The sequence below is a fragment of the Hyaena hyaena genome, unplaced genomic scaffold, assembly GCF_003009895.1.
Source record: "Hyaena hyaena isolate Hyena2069 unplaced genomic scaffold, ASM300989v1 scaffold_1029, whole genome shotgun sequence".
Classification (NCBI taxonomy): Eukaryota; Metazoa; Chordata; class Mammalia; order Carnivora; family Hyaenidae; genus Hyaena; species Hyaena hyaena.
In genome coordinates this window covers 403,759-425,519 of record NW_024081661.1, presented here as the reverse complement: position 1 = coordinate 425,519, position 21,761 = coordinate 403,759, and the positions used below count along the sequence as shown (strand labels likewise).

General features: G+C 36.9%; 1 pseudogene; it reads right to left on the bottom strand.

Moving 5' to 3' along the window:
• LOC120223696 overlaps nucleotides 1-21,470 on the bottom strand; it is a 98,991-nt pseudogene extending 77,521 nt beyond the window's left edge.
• Nucleotides 21,471-21,761: the final 291 nt, after the last annotated feature.

Genomic DNA, 21,761 nt, shown 5'->3' with positions numbered 1-21,761 from the left:
TTATACATTTTGATAATGTTAGAACTCCTCTATCTTGCATCCCTATCTCTTGCCAAAATAATATTTCTTTCATTCCTTTTTTTTTTTTTGCTATTATGTAATATCCATACTGTTGGTGAATTGTGTTTCTCCCACAATAAGGATATTTTATATGAAAATCATATTAGAATTTCATAATTAGTTGAAATGTATCCTGGCATTTTGCAGTCTTCTTACTCATGAACATTTATAATTTTTTATTTTACTTCTTTTGTGTGCTACCAAGAAAACAATAGAGTAGTAAAAATAACATTTAATGCCCTATTGTTCTTTTGTGGTTGCATAGTTGTCCATATAATTTGTTCAACTATGTTCCATTTGATTACCATTGATTACATTTTCATTTCTTTTTAAATGTCAAATTTTACAAAACATAAGTATAATTTTTATTATAATATGCATACATTTCTCACACATCCTTAAACTATTTAAAATGTCATTATTCTGGAAATATTCTTAGGAAAAAAAGAGGGTTGTTGAGTCATAGAATATGGATATTTAAATAATTCTAGTTTGTAATTTGCATTACTTCCACACAGGAACTTCACCATCTGTATCTCCACCAAGATATGAAAGTACCCATTTTTGTACACTTCCAGGCTTTAGGTATTTTCACTTTTTCGCTGAAGTAAGTACTGAGTGAAAATTTACTTTGTTGACCTTCTATATTTCCTTTCTTTGTATTCACTCAATAAGTATTTATTGATTGCCTGCCACTTGCTAGTTATTGGTAATTTTATACAGGAATGGTGAATAAATGGATGTGATTTTCTTGGAGCTTAAATTTAGTTGAGGAAAGCAGATAATGTATAAGTAAACATGTAAGTAAGATGATTTTAGAAAAAAAGTATTGTAAAGAAAATACACTTGATGAGACTGAGGGAGGGTGAGTCACTCGTGCTGCTTTAGACAGTGGTCAGGGACTGAAGACTTTGGTCCTACAGAAGAAGGCCCAGGCAAAGTGGCCCAAGTCAAAGGAAGAGCATATTAAAAAGGCACTACTAAAAACTAGATTTTCATAACAGACCATGCACTCAAATTCCAATGCAGAGACTTACTAAGATTTTTATTAGTGACTGTAAGCTAGGTCTCTGGAATCAGTTGGTTATGGATTTAATCTTAACCTCTATTCTTCAATTTCTTTATTTTCTAAGTGGGGGTAAAATTATATATGAGTCATTATACAAATTAGACATGAAATATAATATATAAAATGTGTAGGTAAGAGTCTGTTTCATCCAGTCACTATTATTATTGTGTTATTGTTGATAAATGTACAAAAATGATTTTGATTGGGGATGAATAGTTAGATTTGAATTGACATCACACTCTACATCACAATAATTGTATGGCCAACTTAACTTGTTGATCTTCAGTTTATTCCATTTACAAAACAGATAAAGTAAATTTCATCTATCTTCCTTTATTCCTGGAGTCTCACTTGGTACCCAGCTCCTTCCTATTTTAAGATTCAGCCTTTCTTGAATGAGCACATTACCTAATTCATAAATTACTCATTGAGTTCTTCTGCTTTGTTAGAAGATGCTCTGCTTAGCATCTTATTAATCCTTGACTTATGCTCCACTGCTTGAATATTCCCTCCCTTCTTTTTAACAGTGTCATATCCATAACTAGGATTTCTGCCTGCTAATGTTGCCACAAACTTGTCTTGTATTCAGGCTCTGGCTGTTTCTAGATTTGCCCAGCAACCTACCATATTAACCCCTATGAAGACAAAATATAATATGTAAATATGTTATCCACTACCAAACAAATGGGATCAAAATGGATTTTGCTTTTTCTTTTTAGATCTAGAAGTTATACATAGTATGAGTTTTGAAATCACTGTTTTTTAAAATATGTACTTGTGAAAAAACTTTTTAAAATAACAAACTACAATGAAATTATGAGAGAAAGTATAAAGAAAGGAACTTTAGCTGCCATAAGTCTCATTTGTAAGATTGCTCTATGAAATTACTTGTCTGTAATTATTTCATTTTTTTTACATAAAAGATTTTCAAGAACAACATTAATTATTTGAGACAATTTAATATCAATAACAGAATGTGATGGTAAAAAGTCACATGTTGATTGCTGAAAGAGATTTTATTCCAGTAAAGGAAGTAGAATAGGATGTAAGCCTATCAATTGAAATATCACCCATAGAGCAAATGAGGCTAATTGCCACAGCCACAGCTGGCTTCATTTTCAACTGACAATGCAGTAATCAACAAGTGACAGACAAGAGAAACCTAGACACTAGAATACTAAAGCATTCCAATAAATTATAAAAACAACATTTGACTGACAGTTATTTTTATGTTTAAATGTTTAACGTAACATTACCTTTTCTCCCAGGGGAAATCAACCTTTCTCCCTGTTTAGTTCTCAGCTTAAACTTTAGGATAAATAGCCTGGGAAAAGTATGCTTCCCAGAAGTTAAAATTGGATGAAACTTGGTAAAATTCTAATTAATATAAACAGAGAGAGAGAGAATAAAAGACACACACACACACACACAAATAAACTCACACACAGAGAATAATAGAAGGAGGAGAAAGAAGAGGAGAGAAACTAAAAGAAAAGGAAGTGTAGGAGGGAAGAGGTGGGGGAGGGAGGGGAGAAGGCAGGACCCTCAGAGCTCCTTTTGACTTCCCCGAATGTATCTGTTCTTCCAAAACCCTCGGTGATCTCTGTTCAGTGTAGATCAACTTTTTCCAAATTTCAAAGGCATGATGGCCAACAACTTTCTGGACACCTACAATGTAAGTATGACTTCTCATGGATCCTTATTTTATTCTACTTTCCATATGAATGGTAAACATTAGGCCTTTGACATGTCTTAAGTATTAGATCCATCATATCCTAGGTCCCAAGTCGTTGCTTACACTTGCATCATATTTCATCCCAGTTTCCTGCAATGTGGTTATGTTCCAAACTCAGAATCTGGTAATAAATTATAATTATTGATGGTTTTCTTAAGAGGTAAAAATGTACTTATTTCCTCATAATGATCTGGAAGTATTAGCCATCTTGAGTCCTAGAAGAGCGGGATGTATTAGAATGGCTCTAATTTTTTTTCCTGAAAATATAAAAAGCCTATTGTGAAATGAATAGATAGAAATAGAAATAATTGGATAACTCTAAGTCAGTGCAGAAACTCATTGTTCTTTAAGGACAAAAAAAAAGAAATGGGGCAAAGGGAGAAATAAGGCAAAGGACACAGTTTCCAGTTAAATGCAGTTCATGCAGAGCTTTGGAAACACGGCCTGTAAATAGCTGATAAAACAAGATTTTTTTTAATGTTGATTGATTGATTGATTTTGAGAGAGAAACAGAGAATGCAAGCAGGGGAGGGGCAGAGAGAGCGGGAAACACCAAATCTCAAGCAGATTCTGTGCTGTCAGAACAGATCCCTACATGGGGCTTGAACCCACAAACAGTGAGATCATGATCTGAGCCAAAATCAAGAGTCAGACACTTAACTGAGACTGAGCCACCCAGGAGTCCTAAAAAAAAAGATTTTAAAAATGCCACTGAAGTTGCAACAGTGAGAGACACCTCTGCCCAAGGCTCTCTAGTGCATCTGAGGGTGTGCCCAAGGACATTTTAAGGACGTGTAGTTCAATGGCCATGTTTAGTTTTGTTCTGGGGCCTCAAGTTAAAATGCCCATACCTGAGTTTCAGCTATTTAGAAATCCACTGCTTGGCAATTTACTAGCAAGGAAGAGATATACAGATTATTCTGAAAAGGCGGAAAAGACTGAAAAGACATTAGTAAAACACCAGCTGGCAGAAAAGATAGAGGGGCAAAAAAGGGAAAAGACAGGTGATGGAGACAGATGGAGAAAACAGGATGGAAAAACAGTATTAATACAAGGATGTCAGAGGCACAAATCCTATAATTTATGAGCAGATCCTGTAAGTTAGGTACGGATGGTATTAAAATGATTAAAATGCAGTAAGGGTTATATTGCCGAGTAAAGGACAGTGAAAGAGAACCAAGTAGATATTAGCAAATATAGGAAATGTAGATATAAACAGAATGGAGGCAAATTGGATAAAAATAGAATGATGCATAAGCTTTATGTTTCCTCACTAGAAGAGCTATATCTAAAACAGGATAAATAAAACCTGATTCATGAAGATCATCCTCTATGCAACAGGATTTAGATAAATAAGTCCTCTCCCATTTAGATAGGCCTGCATATTTTCTGTTAGTTAGGATTGATATTAAATCAGTGGTAAACCTATGAAAGGGTAGTTCTATTCTGCTTAAACCTGACCTGAATGTACAGACAGGGTCACTATGAAAACCAGTTTGTGAGCCCTCACATTTCAAGGTGGTGCTAAAAATATTGTTTATATCTGCAAGACTCTAACTGTTAAAGTATTTACTGAGTTATTACAACAGACCTGACATGGGCTTCGCATTGTGGATTGATTACAAAAAGCTGTGGTCTCTATTCTCATTCAGCAATAGCATAGTGAATGAGAAATTAAACAATTCCACAAAGAAGTGTACTTTATGCAAATTGTGATAAAATCTGTGCAGATATAATACAAAGTATCATGTGAGTGGGAGTAGCAAGGGAGTGGTAGGGCCAGATTTGGGCACCAGAAGGAAGACTGTCCTGAAATATGTACTTTGATTCAAGACCTAAAGGAGAAGTAGGGATCCCGTAGAAGTGGGAGAAGAAATGGTAAGATGAAAGGGGTTGGGAGAAGGCAAAGCAAAGGTCAATGTAAGGCCTAGAGGTGAAGGCCTTGGAGGATCAGTAAGAAATCAGTAGGTTGGGATTGATGGAGTGAATGGATGTAGGGTCTAACACTGGAGGAATAGGCAGAGGTAGATCATGAAGGCTTTTGTAGGCCATGTTTCAATAATCAATGCAATGACATGTGTACAAATTATTTTGCAAATTAAAAAGGAATGTTCATAAAGGCACTAACTAGCACAGTGTCCTCAGGAAGGACACCACAAAGAGAGATAATTCTTACTGATTGTTCATTGAAGGCTTCTTGGGGGAGTTCATCTGTGCAGGGTCTTGACAGAGGAATGGCATTTTAATTGGAGAACTGAGATGAGACAGGCAAGTGGAAAAGAACAGTTGTTACAAAAGAATGGAGGAAGATATAATGTGAATGATGAAGAAAGAAAAAACATCATTGGTGACACAGCTGAAATTATAGACTGGAACCAGATCATGGAGAACAGTGCTGTTACATGAACATTTTTTTACTTTATTTTAGCCTACTTTATACTATTTATACTACTTAAGAGTATGAGCTTTGGATTTGAGTTCCAGCTTTGTCACTTACCAGTTGTGTGAATTTGGACAATTTATCCAAAATGTCTTTGCCTATTTTTTCGAACACAACATCTTTAGGATGATATAAAGATTAAATAAAGATTCATAAGATGATGTATTAGCTCAGAGGTTTATATAAAAAAGCTTAATTAGCATGGTCGATATTTGTACTATTAATATTAATAAAATAATTCACATTGGTATTAGAATACTTAGAGAGATCTTTAGGCTAGTGATTGAGGCCATGAAATTAAGATATGCAGGGTGCCTAGGTAGCTCACTTCGTTGAGTGACCAACTCTTGATTTTGGCTCGGGTCATAATCCCAGGATCCTGGGATGGAGCCCACTTCTCTCTCTCCTTCTTACCCTCCCCCTGCACATGCACTCTCCCTCTCTAAAAAAAAAAAAAAAAAAAAAAAAAATTAAGATACGTGGTAAGAAGAGAATTTGAACTAACAAGGGCATTTGCAGTGGAAAGGATGGCAATGATGTCATATGGACCATATGCAGGAAAATGGGGTATGACTATGAATCACTTAACAGAATAAGGGCAAAATGCTACACGTCAGAAATGACTGAGATTAGGGGGGTGGATTAGGCACATGGTGTTTGCCATGAATTGAAATCAGAGCATCAAAAGAAAAAACCTTTCTGGGGAATCAGTCTGTGAGTGTGAGTATCATTCTCTGACTAGGGAAATGAGACATGTCTGACAAGAGACAATATATATTACCCATGACTCAAATATAATTCATTCATTTATCTCTTTAAGCATTCTGGTTGAAATTTACCTCATGATTTCTTGGAAGCTGCTCTTGTAATAGCTTGATACACACTGTATAACACACACACATACACACAGATGTGTGAAAGAAGAATGTGGTGTTGTGAACCTATCTTTTCATTTGTTGTGAAGTACAATGTATGAAAAAATGTATGAAACATGAATGTACAGTTTAACAGATTACAAAGAGAATGCTCAGGTAATCACACCCAGGACAGAGAATGTTACTAATATTTAGAAACCTCTCTCCATACCACTCTACTTTCTCCATAGTCTTAGTTTTATATTAATTACTTCCTTCCCTTTATTTTTATAATTTTACCACCTATTCATCCTTTGGCCCTGCCCATTTTTAAAGTTTATGCAAATGATATCAGTGATATTTTGAATTCTCTTTTGCCTGCCTTGTTTTCTTCAAACTTTGTTTTTTATAAGATTTATCTTTTGAGTTGCTTATAGTTGTAGCTATACAAGTATTTCCCTGGGTGGATAAACCACTATTTATTTGTTAATTGTATTATTCAAGGGAATTTGCACTGTTTCTAATCATGGGCTATTATAAATATTCCAATTTGAATATTTTTATTTAAGCCTGATAGTGCAAAAATTCATTCACTTCTGTAGGGTAACCATATTGTAACAGAGTTGAAAGACTATGGCATACGTGTATTTTTGACTAGATAGTGCCAAACTATTTTCCTAAATAATTAAGACATTTACCCTCCTTACCATCCTTAACTCTGGATGCCATGGATGAGTGTTCCTGTTTTTATATATCATAACCATTGTTATTTAATAGGTGTGTACTGGTATATCATTGTGAGTTTGAATTTTATGAAAATGTGTTGCTTACCTGTGTTGATTGCTTACAGTTTTCTCCATCAGTGCCTAAGTCTGCTGCCCAGTTTTCTGTTGGGTTTTCCATCTTCTTCCTAATTGATAAATAAAAACTTATTTATATGTTATTGTTATGATTTCTTTATTAGATACATATGTCCTAAATACCTTCTCTCAGTCTTAACAAAAATTTTAACCCAATGGTGTCATTTGGAGAGGTAATTCTCAATATTTAATCAAATTTATTAAATGTTTCTTTATGGATAGTACTTTATTCTGCTTAATAAAGACATTTTCTTATAAAAGCTAATATCTCTATCTTTTACATTTAGGTTTATCTACACAGACATATCATCTGAGATTAGTGATAGAAATATGATTTGGGTTTTCTTTACAAAACAAGGTAACTCTATTCTATTTCTAATTGCTGCAAGATTTTCCCTCCCATTTATTATGTAAATTCACAATTTTTTTCTTTATTCTGTTATTGTGGTGAGTCTATGCATTGCTTCTTAATGGTAAATAAAAACATGTGTTTCTGTGGTAACCTCAATGTGGACATGATGAATTTTCTTTTATGTTGAGGTCCTATTTACTTAGTGGCATTTTAGTTAGGAATTTTTCATCTAATTTTATGAGTGACATCACAATGTAATTTCTGTTTTCTAGTCTTTGTTGGGTTGTAGGATCAAGATTATGCTAGCTCATAAATAGTGGGAGAAGATATCTGGTTGCTCTCTTTCTTAGGATAATCTATAAAATCAGTATTACTGACATTATTTAGTCCTTAAATATTAGATAGAATTCAACAGTGAGGCAGAGTTTTCACTGTGGCAAGATTTTTAACTACATGTAATTATAAAAATATATTATTTATGTCTAGAATATCTATAGCACTATTAAAATTTTTTTTATTTATTTAAAAAAATCTTTTAATGTTTTATTTATTCCTGAGAGAGAGTGAGACAGCATGAGCAGGGGAGGATCAGGGAGAGGGAGACGCAGAATCTGAAGCAAGCTCTAGGCCCCGAGCTAACTGTCAGCACAGAGTCCGACAGGAGCCGGGAACCCACGAACTGTGAGATCATGACCTGAGCCGAAGTGGGATGCTTAACTGACTGAGCCACCCAGACGCCCCTAAGTTTATTTATTTTAAACGAGAGAGACAGAGACAGAGAGCGAGCGAGCGCATGTGCGAGTGGGAAGGGGAGGGGCCAGAGGCAGGAGAGAGAGAATCCCAAGCAGGCCCTTTGCTGTCAGTGTGGAGCCCAATATGGGGCTCGAACTCACGAACTATGAGATCGTGACCTAAGCCGAAACCAAAAGTCAAGACGCTCAACCGAGCCACACAGGTGCTCCTATAGAACTATTTTTAATTTGTACATTTTTATTGTAGTAAAATGTTCTAAAATTACCATAATAACCATTTCAAGTGAACGATTCGGTGGCTTAGTCACATTCACAGTGCTGTACAGCATCAATACTATTTCCAAAACTTTTTCGTCAGTCCAAACAGGAACTCTGTAACCACTAAGCAATAACTTTCTATTCCCCCCTCCCCTCTAATCCTTGGTAACTTCTAATCTATTTTATGTTTCTATGAATCACCCACTTTAGGTATTTCATATAATAAAAATTATGTAATATTTTTCCTTTATATCTGGCTTAATTCCCTCTCCCACCCTCCTTTTTGTTGTTGCTGACAATGATATTTTTTCACTTTTATGTATTTGCACAAACCTGACCTCATTCACCAATGTCAAACATGCAACCAGGACAATATACAAGACCTTGGAGAAGGCTGTCAGCTACTCTGAAGTACAGAAAGGGGTGAACACAGTGGAGTGGGCATTCGGTTATAATTGCAGGCATTTGAGGAGAGCTCTAGTTCCACACCTGAGATAGATAGATAGTGGTATGAGCAGCAATAAATAGAACTCTGGGCCCAGGTTGCTTTGGTACATGGTGGGTTCATTCCTGAGCACCTGGCCCTGGCCCATGACCAGCAGTTATGGGAGCCAGAAGTGGGACAGCTGGTACAGGGAGGCCAGATGGGTAGCCAAAGGTCCCCTCCAAACAACTCCCAAAAAAGGCCTGCAAGGCACAAAGTAAGATTGGGCCAGGCTCTGTACACCCTAGCTGTCAGTGTTGGGGGACACTATCTTTCACCTTGTCTGAACCTTCAGGAAACACAAAGTGCCATCTTGCACCAGGGCCTTCCTCTTGACCACATGTGGGCTCTGGCTGCAGCTCAGAGGCTTCTTTTGCCCAGGCTGGTGTCTGGTTGCTGGTGGAGTGCCTCTGTATCCCACTAACATTCATCTTCTATGTCACTGTCCTATAGGCTTTCTGCCCAGTAACTGATGGCTGGCCTGATTTGGGTTTTCTCTGGTTTTATTTTGATGGGTTATGAGTAGATTTCTTTACAGTTATCTTACTTGGCATCGTAAAATTCCTTGAAATAGTGGACTGTCTGTGCATTTTGGTAAGTTCTCAAATGCTACCTCCTATTATTTTTTCTGTCTCATTAATTAACATGCTTCTCTACTTCTGAGACTCTAATTAAACATATGCCAGAGTTTCTCCTATGTCCTCTTTGCTTCTTTTCTCCTATATAAAATTTTCCAAATTTTTGTCTCTAAACTTTGCTTTGTTTTGGTCAGATTTCCAATTCATCATTTCTGTTTCACTTTCTATAGTCTTCTCCTCAGTATATCCATTGATTCCTTGTTTTATTTATTATATTACTCACTGCACAAAATTCTACAAAAAATTTTTCTTCAATCTGCTAAGTCTTTATTGTTTCTGGTACTCTGCTGAAGCTTAGCTTTTCAGTCTGAGCCTGATGGTGCCAATATCTGTAATTTCTATGTATCTGTATTTGTAATTTCTATGCTTTATTTTTTCTCATTTCTGAAGTTTCTTGTTTATATCATCTTGACACCTTTTTTCTTTGCATGGTTCATCTGATCATATGTGTTGTATATTGTCATTGAAAAAGAATTTATAGAAGAAATTTGAGGATTAGGATCATGTTATCTATGATATTATTTTACTCCAGAGAAGGATTCTCATTTACTTTTGCTTGTTATCTTTGGATTGTAGCAATCTTTATTTAACTTAATACAATTGCATGGTTTGAGATTTTCTTCTCTATTTATATTATTCCAAACTGGCATTCATTATTATGAGGGATGATTTTATTACATTCAAGTTTTGTGTGGAGCCTTTGGAATTATAGGAAGGAAATGGTTTGCTAAAGTCTATTTGTTTTATTGGCCTTTGCCTCTAGTTGTATTGTTTTAGTTCTGTGAGGTTATATGTTTTAGAGTGGATGTTTGTGTCCCTCCCAAATTTGTATGTTGAAATACTAATCCTAATGAGATGGTATTTAGGAGGTGAGGCCTTTAGGAGATAATCAGGTCATGAAGGTAGAGCGTTCATGATTGGGATTCATGGCCTTGGAAGAGGGCTCTAGAGAGCTTACTTTCCCTATTTCTGTTCTCTGTTGTGTGGAACGTGGTGAGAACACAGTTACCTGTGAGCCGGGAAGTGAGACCACACCAAACACTGTACCTGCCAGCACCTTGATCTTGGACTTCCCAACCTCCAGAATTGTGAGAAATAAATGGTTACTGTTTAAGCTGCTGAGTCTGTGGTAATTTGCATGGCAGCCCAAAGGGACTAAGATGCTGTCAAAAATAGAGTTCCTCTCCACCACCGCTTAGGGATTGGCAGTACCCAGGACAAGCATAATCTTAATGCTCTCAATCCTCCTTCTCTCCTTATATGAAGCTGGCAAATGCTTCACTATCTTGTTAACTCTCAGCTTTATTTTATTAAAGAAAGATTTAATTATCTGCTAAAAAGTAATTAGGAGTGCGTGTTCTGTGATATTTTTTAATTAATAGCCCTTTGATGAATTTCTAACTCTCAATAATTGTCTTCATAGAAATATCTTTCCTTCTTATCCCTCAGTAAGGCTGACTTCAACATTACCCTCATCATTTTATTTCTAATTCAACCTTTCTGTCTATATTTTAATTGAAAGCTCTTTACTATTAAATATAAACCCATGTATTCCAAATGCATAAAACTATGTAGGACATTTGTGGATTTTTTTCCAGAAAGTAAACCGAAAAATGGTTTTCTAGGCTTAAGGATTATATAAATCTGGGATATTTTAAAGCTATACATTGTTTCGTTAATTTTTACATAGTGCGGTTTGCTTATAATATTTACCTGAAACAGCAATATTTTATCATGATCATAATCTTTGTAATCATTTGCAATCTTTGCCCCTTCCGTGGTAGGTGCTGTGCTAGGGTCTTTTTATATTATCTAAAACTCATATTACATAACTGGAATTTAGGTATTGAAGATTTAGTTCCCTTAGCCCTTCAAGTTAGGAAAAGTGAGATCTACAAAGGGCAACCAACTTGTCCCAAGGTGCACACTGTTAAATAAATAGGGCAGAATTTAAACATTCTTTCTGCCTGACTGAAAATCCTTTTTATTTCTAAAACCCCATTAGAAACTCTGTAATTAATAAAATTATTTAAGAATAGTTTTAGTTACTATTCAGTGCAAGGGGAGACACAAAGTTAAAATGTATTTGAATAATTAAATGTGATTTTAAAAAATTGTATTTTATCCTCTTTCTTAAATAGCAGCATGACTATATTTAAGAAACTTTTAATCCCACATGTTCTTCTCAAAAATTATAATAGGGTGCACTTCCTGGAAACTAAGTTATTTTAAGATTTTGCTTTTTAATTGTTTATCAGCAGCAGTGTTCCCTGAATCATCACGACATAGACATATCAGTGATAGGACATATGTTTAAAAGACATAGCAGTCAGGTGAAGTTTTTCTTCTTCAAGTTTGGAATTTGAATCCTAATTTTACATGAATTAGAAAATACTATCATTTAAAAAATAAGAAAAGACTATCACTTTATAGATCTAGACTAAATTAAAACATGGAAAAAGACCAATCATTTGCTTTTCAGCTCTGTATTAATTTCTGCCCTAAGTTTGTTTACGTGCATTGTTTGAATTAAAACTCACAGTAGGTCTGTCACTCATTATTTAATTGTATTTTTCCCAATGCAGCTCAGAAATGTTAAAAAAAAAAAAATAGCCCTTCATCACAAGGTTACTATGAGGGCCAATTTTCTTATTCTTTAACTTCTACATTATGACTTTCAAATGTAGGCCACACACCTGTTCAAAAAAAATTAAATTTTGTTTATCTAACATAGCAGCAATTTTTGCTTTTGGCACCTCCTTTCTCATCATTGCAAAACTATTGTTTATAGCCCATCAATCATGATTTTTCTTCACCTCCTGATCAAGTCAAGTCCTTAATATAAGATTTATATAAATTATCACAGAGGTAGGTTTATTTTCTATATTTTATATGTGCCATGTGCACTTGAGAAGAAAGTAAATTCCCTGGCTTCAGGATGTAAAGTTCTAAATATATCCGTCAGATATAGAAACTATTTCTCAAAAGAGATGATGTTACTTAGTGAAGGCTAGTAAAATAAGAACAGAATTGAGGTCTCCAAAGCCTGTTACTTTTCTATCTTATATAGATCAGGGTGATTATCAAGATCAGGCTGATTGATTCTTGATCTGACACTGAGGCCCACATGATGGATATGGATTATTATGCTCCTCTTGGGCAGGAAGTAGATATCTTTTATTTTAGATATAATGCCTTGTTGCTAAAATCCCAAACATACTTTGTTACAAAGCTGATGAAATCACATAACTCAAGCAATACCTCTTCCACCTCCTAATAAAATTACCCTTCTATGTTACTAGTAGCAAAGAATATTTAGCATTTATTCTGCTGTTTACAGAAGAAATATTTTACCTAAATTACTAAGCAAGCACACCTTCCCCAACATGTCAGACTAATTATGCTTATTGGCTAAAGCTTACAAGTACTTGGTGTGTTTGAATTTTATAAGCAGTCGACCAGGCTTAGACAAAAGTGTAGTGCTGATAAATATTTTTCTTTGCTTTGTGCCATGTACTGAGGATAAAATGCAGAGGTGGATGCAGTCTCCATTCTCTAGGATATCTTACTCTGTCACAGAGATTTTCATTATTTAAAAATTCTAATAAGGATGGTCATAATTTTTATTAGAATAAGTCTTTGTTTTATTAAACAAATATATAACTATGCTAGAAAGCAGAATTTCATTAATTTGTTAGTTTTTATTTCTTGCTATGAACATTAACAATAGCATTAACAAAAGCATATACACAGCAGAATTAATTCTTGATGCTAAATCATATATCAGGGCAAAATAACTGAAAGCATTTTGCCTACCATTGGAGATACCTAAGTTCTTGTTTCAGCTATGTTGGTAATTGGTTGTGTGATTGTGGAAAGTTATTGGATCCTATTCCACATTCATAAACTGAGAAACATAAAATGGATACTACTTAAAAATTTATTAGGAATTCAAAATTTAATAATAAAAATGTTATAAATTGTTATTTAAATATTTATCAACATCTAAAGCCCACCTAATTGTAGTACACTCTCATTGCTATTTCTCCACATAAACTATATTTCTTTGAGGGTAGGATTTTGTTTTCTATGGGGTTTGTTGTAGTTCATTGTTAAAATGTCTAGCACATTCCTGATTGTAGAATATGTGAATAAGACAGAACTACATCCTCGTTTTGTATAAAGGGGAAAACTCTGATTATCTTCAAAGGAAGACCAAAAGATGTTTGATGTAAGGTTTTCTGAACTTAATGACTTCACTTTTTAAATCTGAAAAAAGTTGAAATTCAAATACACGTTTTCAGTATAATTGGGCTATTTTTCTGACTAAACAGAAACAACTTAATCAAAGTTTGATTGGAAATATGCAGAAAAAAACATACAAGTGGTTTCAAGTCTTAGGAGTAATGAAGTTGTTAGTTAACTCTTAATCATTCTTAAAAGATACTTTGCTCTGATTAAAAGGATAGTGAATTTCATATCTTACCTAAAAAATAGCCAATATCCAATATTTGTTGACCCAGTGAAATGTGTTTTTATATATGAATATATACATGTATATGGAGTATGTCTATATACATATAGTGAGGTACCAGATATCTATTTCTGGTTAATGGATGGAATCGAAGCCGAACAATTCTGAAAATATAAGACACAAATAAAAAGAAAATATAGTATTTGGAAGAACAAAATCTCTCTGAGAACATAGAACTGACATAATCAGAGTGTTCAGGCACATTAAGTTTCTTCTGGTACTCTCTGTGATGTGTGGAAGATGAATGCAAGTTTGAATGGAAAATAATATAGTTTACTAAATTGAATATGTTCCTAAGGTTTTTTGCAAAATTGAAATGATGACCTTAATTAAATTGTTTTAAAATAATAGATCAATATCAAAATATCAGTTTGTTTTCAGTGATTTGACTGAGAAAGAAACTACATATACATAAAATATACAGTGGTATGGGAAAAATAAAGTCTTTATGTAGGAAAAATGACAGATATTTTAAGAAAAATAGAACTTGGAAAGCTATTATCATTAATAAGTAATTTTAGTTTCAAAAGAATAAGAAATTAATCTCATGAACTCACATGAAATTAAATATAAACTTTAATAATTAAGTCAGAATATTAGCAGTAATATTTTAATAGTAATTGCTAATGACTTAGGAATTCAGGTATGCTGTGAAAAACTTGACTTCAAAGGATGAAAACGGGGATTTATAATTTCCAGCTTATGTGAGAACCTTTTGTTTAAACAGCTATCTTTATTTTCTTTAAAAAATTAGTAGTAGTAGTAGTAGTAGTAGTAGTAGTAGTAGTAGTAGTAGTAAAATGTTATAATGACTAAATAGGTTTCTGGTAGCAATAAACTAAATGTGATAGTAGTACAACTAGCATTAATAATATTTTATAATTTGTTTCACTATAGAAGTTTTAACATAATAACCGTGTGCATGTAATAAGTTCAGTGTGAGATCGGATGGCTAATCTCCCTATATCAAATTCTGAGTGTTTTATTATTTTAAATAATGATTTTCATTTGAAATGTTGCTTCAAAACCTCTTAAGTTTTAATTTTCCCCTGAAAATATTTTCAATAGAAATTCAACCTTATATTTTTTCCATGCTATCTGAACATCTATATCAAGTGGTGAACATTGAATTATTCAGAATCCAGTCTTTCCCTTTGTTTGAATGACACCATGAAAATCAGAAGGGAAAAAAAAAACATACTTTCAAAGTTTAATTTTGCTAAGCCTAATTCAACTGGAAAACATTACACTTCTTTATAATTTAGGGATTATATTTTCAGAGATCTTATAACACTGACATGCTACTTTCTTAAAACACAGGTTTTTTTTCTCGAATGTTTTAAATATGTATCTCGTGTGTGTGCGTATGTGTGTGTGTGTGTGTTTGAGGAGGGGGTTAATTTAGTCTCAAAAAATATATGAGGCTTAGAAAAGACAGAGGAGGAGAGAAATTCTTAAAACACACATGTCCATTTCCTTCTACCAATCCCATCAAATATCTTTCTCAAAGAAAAGTTGACATGACATGTATATATCTACATCTATTGCTTATGTAAATGTGTTTATGTATAGTACATGTATGTATGTGGAATATGGACATGAATTTGAAGTAAATTTAGAGGTGCACTGCAGCACATGATAAACAAATCTAAATAAAATGTACATTAGGCTTCCTCTGACCTATCACAACATTGTTATCTTTGAAATTCCTGGATCGCCTCACTTTTATCTTCTTATGCAATTTTAAGATTTATTAAGCCATCGTCAGGACTTTATCAATTCTTTTGTAGGGCCACACACATCTAAGACTTGATAGTTTAGGATAAATAATGCATTTTTCTGTGGCATACGGTAATCTCTATATATGCCTATGTTAATCAAGAAACTATTATCCCTGAATGAAAGCGATCCTGTGTTATCCTTCTGTGTATTTCCTACTCAATCAAATCAAAATATGTTGATTGGATCCAGTGAAGCTTCTGCACACTTGAAGCTAAGGGAAACAATTCCCCTACCTTTGCAAGAAAAAAAAAAAATTAAAAGAAAATTAAAAAAGTTTTGCGATGTTGGAAAAAATCATCAAGAGGACATAGACTTTAGTTGACCTGTGAGCTGGACTTAGGTAACCAGAGGCTCCTTGCCCTTTTCCTGTCCTTGGAATGTGTGCTCCCTGTGCTGTCCTTGTGCTAGAAGCTGCCCAAGGGCACAGCCTTAAGATAATGTGGTGTCAAGACCAGGTGCACAGTATACATGACAGAGCCCACTTAACGCCTCTGTATAAACTCTTTGGATTTTTTAAATGTTTGTTTATTCTTGAGTAAGAGAGTGAGCACGGGTGGGAGAGGGGCAGAGAGAGAGGGTGACCTAGTATCAAAAGCGGGCTCTGCGCTGACAGCAGAGAGCCTGATGCGGGGTTTTGAACTCATGAACCATGAGATCATAACCTGAGCCCATGTTGGACCTTAACAGACTGAGCCACTCAAGTACCCCTAAACTTTTGAGATTTAACATATGGGTGTGAGAGATTTACATGTTTTGCACTGCCCAACACAAACCTCATATATAAGTTCTCTTGCTTATTAAACCTGCCACCTACCAACTCGGAGTAGCTTATCTCTTTCTCTGGTTTCTCCAAATATATATTTCACTCCCCATATATGGGTTAGTTTCAGATTACACTCAGGAAGCTTCCAAAGTTATGAACCAACAATTGGCAGCCTGCCAAGAGAGGAAAGAAATAGGCCTTGGGAAAGGCAGCTGTGAGGCAATCCCAAGTTGGCCATCCACCTGTGTATGAGGAGGGTGTGTGTTAGATGCTTATGGACTGCCAGGTGCTCCTGGCAAACTGCAGCTGATTTAAATTATTTTAAAATCTTTATTCATTTTTGAGAGACAGAGAGAGAGAGACAAAGCACGAGTGGATGAGGGGCAGAGAAAGAGGGAGACACAGAATCTGAAGCAAACTCTAGCCTCTGAGCTGTCAGCACAGAGCCTGGTGCGGGACTCAAACCCATCGGCTGGGAAATCATGACCTGAGCCAAAGTCAGACACTTAACTGACTAAGCCACCCAGGCACACCAAACCACAGCTAATTTAATGCATTTATTTGAGTAACTGCACAGAGTGCACTGTAGCAAAGAAGGGACATACATGGTTGTTGTGGTAGGCTGGCCTCTACTGCAAGCAGTTTGTCCCAATGCCCAACCAAAGGCTGAGTCTCAGGTTAGAATGTTGAAAGAAGAACTTAAGTTAGAGAAGGACATGTGGATGTCTACCACTACTCTGCTCGCTTGGGCAGGGGTGAGGCAGAGAGAGCAGGATAATTAATTGGAGCCCTTGGCATAACATTTTGCAAAACTAGAAGAGTGCAAGATACTATGAATTCAGGTCCTAGAGCTTGTGACGAAGCTTGATTGGGATGTGAAGAGGTGGAATCCCTGGGAAAGGGAAGATACAATGGTGATTGACAATGAAATGAAAGGAACACCCCATGCCATCCATACCCCTCCCCCCAAAAGGGTATTGGCATATCTATTGGTATTGCTGCCAAGTTCTAGCAAAAAACTGGGGCAAGAAGCCAGACATGGTTAGTGCAGTTATGGGATACAGGGGCACAGCATTTCTCTGACTGGGCAGAAGGCAGAGAAAATGAGCAACATCAATCGGTTTAAGGTACCCATTCCATTATAAATTGAATTATACCAGTCTACAGGGAGCCTTGGCTCAATGAGGGACATCTCGCTGAACATGTGGGACCTTGGAAATCTATGAAGGAGATATAACAAAGCCTTAGGGAATTGAGATGGAGACAGGCAATCTACACCTGTCATTGAAATCCCTGAATGGGTTGCATTCATTGCAGGAATGAAAGCTAGGATTCTGCAGTACTGCCCCAGCGCCTGATATGGAAGGCTGATAACCACACTGAACCCAGTTATGGAACAAGATATTTATGATGTTGGAAAATCTATGGCTGATGTGGGGAAAACTGACAAATCCCAGGAATGGGAAAGGCTATGGGAAGACTGGAGACAGAAAGGTTGCTTAGAAAGCCAAAAGACTCTCCCAACTGCTGTAAAGGGTCTGGTGAAAATAGCCTGCAAGCAAATGCAGTTTGACATCACTGCTGCAGGGACCCCACCTGAACAGACAGACTAAGAAACCAGTACTCTGGTGGTTGGCCTGTAGAAAGCCTTAAACCCCAAACAACAGTGCAGTCCTTCCCCATTTGCCCCCACCATACCTGATGCCCTTCCTATTCCAACAGAAGCCTCAAAGATACAGGTGTGTTCAGAGTGAGTGGAGCCTATGGTACACATATAAGAAGCATGCCAAGACTGTTCAGATGAGGACTCTTGGAGGTGATTGGAGGCCTCACAATGAGCTCACTATCAGCTGGGCCTCCAGAAATAAACAAAAGGTGATGGTTCTGGTAGATACAGGAGCCAATGTTACTTTAATACATGGTAACCCTCAAAAGTTTTCTTGCTCCCTCAGCTCCAACAATGTTTACATAGGACAAGCAGTTATGGTCAGGAAGACCCTCTTGACATTGCAAGTTGGATATTCTCCTCTGCCCCACCCAAGAATATGAGATTTTTATCTAACACCAGAGGGCATATTGGGCATTGATAACCTATTAGATCAAATTCTGAAAGTCTCTATCAGTGAAGTCCACTCCGGGGTTAGAGTGATCAAACCAGTGCTGAGGGAAAACACCAACTAGCCACTGGTATGGCTACTACCCTCATGAAGAATGATAACTGTCAAACAGTATTAATTGTCTGAGGGACAAAAGATAGGAAAAACTACCAAAAACTGCACCGACTGGGTATTGTATGCCCTTTGCATAGTTCTTTCAATAGGCTGGTATAAACAATAAAATGTCAGATGGCTTATCATGGTTGACAGTAGATTAGATTACAAAAAAATTGAACAAGGTAGTGCCTCTCCCTGCCAATCCATATGGTGGTGCCTAACTTTGCTACCCTCTTAGAGGCTTGGCCATGGTCCTAAGGATATACCATTCTCTGCTGGACTTAGCAAATGCCTTTTTCAGTATACCCCTTGCCATTGAGCCACAAGATAAATTTGCCTTTATGTAAGAGAGATAACAATGGTCCTTTCAAGTACTTCCCAAGGTGACCTGCACAGCCCCACCATATGTTATGGGATGGCAACCCAAGAGCTGTCCTGTTCTTCCTGCATCAGTAAAATAGGCCCAGTACATTGATAATGTAATGTTTGCATATGAAGACCTCCCTCTGCTGCAGGCTTTGTTGGAACATCTGTGAGGTAGAAGATGGACAATGAACCCACAGGAAATTCAAGGCCCTGGCACCACCATAAATTTTGGGGGAGTAATATTGTGTGGTCAGGGGAGATGTGTGTTGTTCTGGAAGCTATGATCAACAAAGTGCAAGCCTGTCCAACTCCTAAGACGGTGAAAGAGGGGCAGTCTTTTGTAGGGATTTTGAAGTTCTGGAGGACTTTTATTCCCCACTTGGTATAGTGCCTCCATCCCTTATATTACCTGGTAAAAGAAGGTCCCCATGTGGGGTTGGGGATGGGATCAGCAAGTCACCTTAGAGAAGGCAAAAGTATCAGGGAAGCAGATTAAAGCTCTAGGCATCTCTCAAGGTGAGCTACCACTTGTGTTAAAGCTTGACTCCAGAAGGGGTGATTGGGCACTGGGGCAGAGACAACAGAAGGAGAGAGCACTCTGGGATTTTGGTCCCAATTTTGGAAGGAAGTAGAAATCCAACATATTCTCACAGAGCTAGAGCGCTCCTAGCAGTGTGTTCAGTTCCAGGTAGAGCCTCTTGTGAAGGGACAACATTATCATAGTAAGAACTTCTTCCTTTCAAGGGGTGGGGTGAAAATATGCTCAAGTGGCCCATTTCTGTCATGGCTCACACTTCCATGTGAGTGGCATGTGTATTTGCAGTAAAGGAGTACCTTGTCTCCTAGCCCACTGTCTCTAAAACAACTGCAGGTGCTATTGGGCCCTGAGGAGTATGTAGATGCTCCAGATGTCCCCACCCTCATTCTTGCGTCCTTGTGGTGGTCCCTGAGGCCTGTAGAAGGGGAATAGAGGAAATACTCCCCTGTGCCTTGTATATAGAGAGATCAATCTAGTGGAGGCAATCTGTCCACAAGAACTGAAGTGGCTATTCAGCCCAACACTGACACCATCTGGGCAGAAACAGGAATGAACCTTAGCAGCCAATGGGCTGAACTCCTAGTTGTTGGGCTGCTGATCATGCATGAGCCCTAGCCGCTAACTCTTTCTTTGCACTGACATTTGGACTGTTCTAAAAAGTTTAACCCTATGACTTGGACAATGGTAAACTGAGGAATGGATGATTATGAATAAACCCTGAGAAGGTCAGGGTATGTGGGAAGATATTTGGGATTGCCTGAAAGAGCCTGAGGCAGTTCTCACTGGCTCATGAGACACCAACATGCCCGGGCAATCAGGAAGCTAATGTCCTAGGTTCAGGGACAAACCTTAGGAACTCACCCTTCAATAGATACAGAAGATTAGTTGCATAGAGAGAGTGGCCAGTGCAGTGCCCAGGTGGGATGGCGTATTGCCAAGGATGCTGGATTGCTTCTAAAATACAGTTAGTTGCTTAGTTAATGCAGTAGCAGCCTGCCTTATGTGTTCTGAACAATGCCCAAGGAGCTGCCAAAGGAGTCTGGGGCCATCCTTTAGAGTTCCCAACCAGCGAAGGACTGGCAAATTTATTGTGTTGGCCCCCTCTCTGCCAAGGGTTCTAAATATGCCTCAGTTTATGTGGATACTGAACCTGGTCTGACCCAAGTTTTTCCGTATCACCATGCAAACCAGGCTGCCTCCATTAGGGGATTAGAGAAGCTGAGCATGGTTACCCTCATTGAAGTGATTGGTGGTCACATTTCAAAGATCATGGTATACAAGACTGGGAAGAAGAATATGACATTCAATGGAGGTCCCATCTCCCCTATAATCCATAAGCAGCATGGTTGGTAAAAAGGGGAAATAGAATATTAAAGCAGTAGATTGAATTACTAACAAATAATGCCAGCTTGGTTAGATTTAACTAAAATACTGTCCCAGGCTATAATACATTTGAATGATTAATGAGTAGGGCCCGTTGCCCCTATGCCAGACTGGGAACTTTTGCTGAGACACCCAATACCCAATAGAAATTGTAGGAAATGATAACTGCCCTGATTCTCACTGTAAATCAATATGATACAGTACTGAGAACACCAAACCCCATCACACTGGGGAAAGGAAATTTCTCCTGGAATTTGCAATGAGCTGTCCCACTGAGATGGGTGGGTCACAACTTACTCCTAGGTGAGGTACACCTACCCAGTCTCCACTGGGATCCTGTTGTCACGTTGCACGCTGGACTTGTTGAATGCATACCTGGAATGGAACATGCGCCATGGAAAGAATGGGGGAGAAGATGGGGGTCCTAGTCCAGAATATTCCTCCACCATTCTATTTCCTCACTCCTGGCAATGCAACTTCTTATGGCTAACGTGAATGGCATACACAACCAGGTCAAATTCCTAAAGCCACAATACTGACATCTAAGGATCAGTCCACAAGTGCAATTTTTATAGAAGGGGAAGATTCCTCATCCATACAAGTTCCTACTAAATATTTGTCTTTTGACCCTAGATTTTAGCTGCTCCTGTGGTGACCATTCATGGGATGGACACCTGATG